The sequence below is a fragment of the Mytilus californianus genome, unplaced genomic scaffold (genome assembly GCF_021869535.1).
Source record: "Mytilus californianus isolate M0D057914Y unplaced genomic scaffold, xbMytCali1.0.p SCAF_1, whole genome shotgun sequence".
Lineage (NCBI taxonomy): Eukaryota > Metazoa > Mollusca > Bivalvia > Mytilida > Mytilidae > Mytilus > Mytilus californianus.
This window is the reverse complement of record NW_026262581.1, coordinates 127,355,573-127,361,154: the sequence shown is the minus strand read 5'-3', so window position 1 is coordinate 127,361,154 and position 5,582 is coordinate 127,355,573.

Sequence of the window (5,582 nt, the reverse complement as noted above, 5' to 3'; positions counted from 1 at the left end):
GGATAAGCATACGAACGATAAAGATCACAGACGTTTATTTACAATAAATACAACTCCTCAGGCTAAACCGGAAATGAAAGAAGACATTCTGGAAAAGTAACGATATCCTGCATAGCGTGAGAAGAAAATCAAGACCTTATGTATTTCTGAGTCGCACACAAATTGACAAAGACGTCTGACAATTATTCCAAACAATTGTTCATTCGTTGATTCATTATTATTGAAATGTTTTGTACATATACTGTTCATAAAAAGTTTAGAATAATAAATAAATCTCCCCTAGGCATAGATGGCATAAGTAAGCTTTGGCAAACACGTTTTTGATTGTATTGTTGAAATGCTGTTCAAAATCTTAACTAATAAGCCTTCCAATTTTATCTGTTTAAGCCTCACTTATGACTCTTTTAGATATATACACAAAACGAGCGTATACCGTACTAAATTATTCGCCCAGAATCTTTGATAACTTGTTTATGTCTGAAATTTATTAAACATTTTTATGCTTTTCTATCTTAAACTGGATATTTAGATAACATATGATATATAAAGTTAATTATTTAAGTCTCTGAAGGTTTGTGGTGCATGGGCAAACAAAATCATGTGGTATGCATTTAAAAGTGAACCAAATATAAAAATAGATAAAATCTCGTTTTCTTAAACCCTACCAATACAACAATAACTCAAGCAGTAACAATAAAATACAAATAAAAAATCATGTCATTTCTTGCAACACTGTCTAGAACTGGATGCCTATAGCCTTTAGAACATTTAGTCCATCAGAAGTAGGATCCCCTAAAAATAGAAGATGAAAAAGATTTATGAATTATGTTGTACTTGTATTATTCTCGAGTATAATGTCCCGGCTATTCTGATAGATTACATTGACGGGGAGAGAGGGGGTAATGTGATCCCATATCTTCAGTGACAAAAACGAATATAAGAATGGTAATTAATGTTGAAATCATGATACTCCAGCATAATATTGTTGTTCTTCGGACTTCACATATGTTATGGGCTCATATTTCCTGTCAGTGTGCTATAACCATACCGCCTGAAAGCTCAAGGGATGAAAAAAAAAACAATGATTACGAACACAACTTTTTGGAATTTTGGGTCCTCAATGCTCTTCAACTTGGTACTGGTTTGGCTTTATAACTATTTAGATCCGAGCGTCACTGATGAGTCTTGGGAAGACGAAACGCGCGTCTGGCGTATTAAATTATAATCCTGGTACCTTTGATAACTATTTACATATGAAGATCCCGAATAAAATATTATTTTTTTCGAAACCTTAAAATATATATAAAGAGTAATGAAAGTTGAGCGAAAAATAATAAATCATTGGAAGTAAGCTAAACGGAATAAAAACTTAAAAAGATATCTTTGCCATGTACAGAGCACTAACCTCCTCATTTATATTATGTATTCTTTTAAAATTGTTATTATCCATTATTTAAGTACCAACGTTCTTAGCCAACAGTGCAAAATTAATCGGTTGTAAAAGGGAAAAGGGAAAATGTCATAGGCAATCAAAAAGCATAAGTGGAAGAAAAACTGAAAACACCCTTGCAAAGAAATTGAGAATATTTATTTTACTGCATTTACTAGTATTTGTTTTTAATTTCACAGGAACAAAATTTTTATCGACAGAAAATCCCACAACATGATTTTGAATTAATTTACAAGCTTAACAGTGTCAATATAAACACCCATACTCATCATCTAAAATAATTCAGACTGAAGATATATATATATGTGTGTTTATCATTCATAAAACACTTCATTTGAAAAAGATGATAGTAGATAGACACCTATGCGACCGATACCACAAGCAACACAGAAAAATACAATAGACATATTAAGAATTATCAATCATGATTCATTCCCTGTGTTTAAATACATGTTCAGATGTGGCTAAGTATTTATAACCCCCTCCTCCGCAGCCAAACTTATCACTCGTATGTTACATTGAACGGGAGACGTCCGTCCAATTATAATTTATAACAAAGTCACCAGCACAATTTCTACAATCGCAATCATGAATTTAATTAATAGTTAGAGCGTCTCCTTTCTGGCCTCACTAGTGACATTTGAAATCTGTCAGAGATCTCAACAATGTCAATTTGACTATCTATTTATTTTTGGGGGGATGTTTTGAGAATGGGGTGGGTGGACACCGTGGTTGCAACCAAAATCTTTATAAAGACAAGGTCTTTGCAAAGCTGTTACAGTAATACAAGGGATAATAAGATAAAAATATGGATATACACACTTATGGTATATACAGAATTATTACGGCCTGTTTAATATTTTCGGATAAAAAGACTTCAAATCCACATTTCAAGAGTTAAAGGGTGAAAGGATAATACTCAAATGATGCAATCGTCCAAATTCGAGGTAAAACTCCGATTCAGATAGCTATAAAACTTTGTTGTTATCTCATGTACATTGATGGTGGGAATCATTTGGTTGCTTGTGGTTTGTTGTCTCATTGTTTATCATACCACATCTCCTTATTTTTTATATCTTTTATTAAAACATTTTAAAAAGTATGTTTCTTAACCTTGTTATTAGTTGGTATAGGTAGTTTTCGTCCTTAATAACGTTAATTGATCTCATAACGTGCAACAGAAAAGCATTTATCGCTCGTATTTATACTTTCTGTACGGTCCGTTGGTAAGCAGGTATAAAGAAAAATAATCACCTATCGTTGTATAAGAATTCAATATTGGAATTTTCTGACACGATGAATATAAATCTGCAAATATTTCATCACTTTGACAGGCGAATGTTTTGCAATATTATAAAAAAAAGATTGAAAATATGAATTTTAGTCACATGAATATGATATCAGACACTGTTTTTTTTAATTTTTTTTATTGTTCATGATGAAACATGTGAAATTCAATACTACAGTATTAGACACAAATTATAAAAAAATAAATAACTCTTGTAAAATCGATCAAGTCATAAAGATATAATAAGATATAAATATTACAATTGATTTTGTTAACTAAAAGCTGCTTCTAACGAATGCCACTTCTGATCCATTTTTACTTTTTGTGCAGGGGTTAAGAAACATACAGAGTATTTTTCTCTATTAATCCAAAATTTTGAATATTCTATCCTACCACATTTTGTGGGCAATATGTTCTGACATCTACATTTGTATATATAATATTTAAATCAACAAAATATTATTAACTGTTTTACTGTTGACAAAATCCTCAGACACACCTAAAATCACTTCTTTTGCACTGAAAGGCAGGAGAATGTCATAATTTCTAATCCAGTCTATAATGGATAGCCAGAAATTTTGTGTAACATTATATTCCCAAAAAGTGTGAAAAATATTTTCTCTAATTTCTGAACAAAATGTACATAGTTCAGTTTCTTTTAATTGTACATTTCAATAAAAATGAATTAAAAGAGGGACGAAAGATACCAGAGGGACAGTCAAACTCATAGATCGAAAACAAACTGACATCGTCATGGCCAAAAATAAAAAGACAATCAGACAAATAATAGTACAGATGACACAACATAGAAAACTAAAGACTAAGCAACACGAACCCCACTGTTTTACTGTTTTACTGTTGACAAAATACGGTTATTATGTTTATAAAATTTTCTGTTACAAAATTTTGGAAATTATTCTAAATTAAGTAATATTTCTCCCTCTAGCAAAGCTGTGTTTTCTAGTCTGGCTTTTGCTATACTTTTGATCAATTTTGGTTTATAAGCTCTTCATTGTCAATATATTTTGGATTTTCTAATATTTTGGCCTCGAGCATCACCAAAGAGACATTTTTTGTCGAAATGCGCATCTGGTGCAGTTATTGTTTACTTACTTTACATGTAGGAATCAAAGATTATTACCGCTATATGCATCATGAATGTATCAAATTGGAACATTTATATCAACCTAAGATCTTGATGAAACCTTCGTTTTATTTCATGTGCATGCTCTTGTACCAAAGTGTGCATATTGGTTATACTACTAAAGCGTTTTATAAATCATTTTCAAAAAGGGATAATATGAATTGTCAAAAATACCACACATCACAACAAACCATTGTTACCATCAGCACCTGACTCCTCCTAATACCCGGATGATTTTACTGGAAGTTAAACAAACAACAAGCAGTATTGTATTCAGTCGATATTTAAAATCGTTCCGTACAGAAATGAACTTATCCTATTTGGTGGCGATTTCTGACTTCTACAATTGAAAATACTTATTATTTCTTTAAGATTTTCCATCCGATTCAAGATAACAAAGATATATTAACGGAGCTGACACAAACAGTAAACTATATGTGTTCTTTCAAATACTGTCAGAATGATGTTCAATTTATTTCATTTAAGACAAAGCAATAAAATATGAATCCAACACAATATTTTTCTTAATTTCCTTAGTAACAGTGTCTGATATATGGTTTGAGCTTGCTAAAGTGGATAAGACTCTATGTAATTTTACAGCGAGATAAACAGTATCAAGTCATTGCTCAATACTTGGGCTTACAGAGAACTAACATATATTGGAAGGGTTGTAGTTATTTAAACTTTAGCACTTTCAATATTGGTCCAAGTTCTGACTGTCCTTCCTTAACCCCCAGAAGGGGTTCTGAAGGAGATTCAGAACATATTTTTCAATTTTTATTTTTTATGGAAAGGAAAACCAGATAAAGTGAAGAGAGCAGTTGTAATGTTTCTCCCTTTTGTCAACAGTAAAACAGTTAATAATATTTTGTTGTTAAATTGTAGAATCCTATGAACTATCTTAAAATGAAAAGTTTGTAAAAACGAGTTTCTGGTTATAATGAAAGGCATGGAATAAATTGTATTTAAATCTTAAATCTGCATATTAAAATCTATTTCCCATTTATTACGGGAAGATAAAGCTAACACTTTATTATCTTCCAAACATAATTTATAGAAAAATTTACAAGATTTTGGTTCCTTTTTAACTTGATCTATTAATTTATTTTCAATATTATCCAATTTAGAACTACCTTCTATCATACTTTTCCATCTTTTGGGAATTGCACTTATAATACCATAAAACTCTACAAAATAAGTATTGATATTATACTTTTTTTGAATTCTCCATACGAGAATAATGTACTATTATCTGATACCAGATCATTAATAAAGAATACACAATTTTCAATATATTTGAACTTCAAAATCATCTTGCCACCTATTTTGATGTTTGGGTTCAGCCATATGGACTGGGCCAGAATATCACTATGGTTTTCAACTTTAAACTTATTTTTGTAACTTGGAAAAATTTACCAGGAAATCATGCCAAAAGGGATTGACTTTCTCAGCTAAATAAAACAATCCATCTTGACTTAAGTGTAAAATTTTGTCACCCCTAAATTTTTGTATATAACTAAGCAGCAAAACTTTCCAAGGGAAAACATTTTGTGGATCTAATAGTTTATGCAGCCAAGACATTTTTACACAATAGCAAAAATAGTAAATATTAGGCATCTTAAGACCGCCATCACAGTGTTCGGACATTACAACTGCTCTCTTCACTTTATCTGGTTTTCCTTTCCATAAAAAATTGAAAA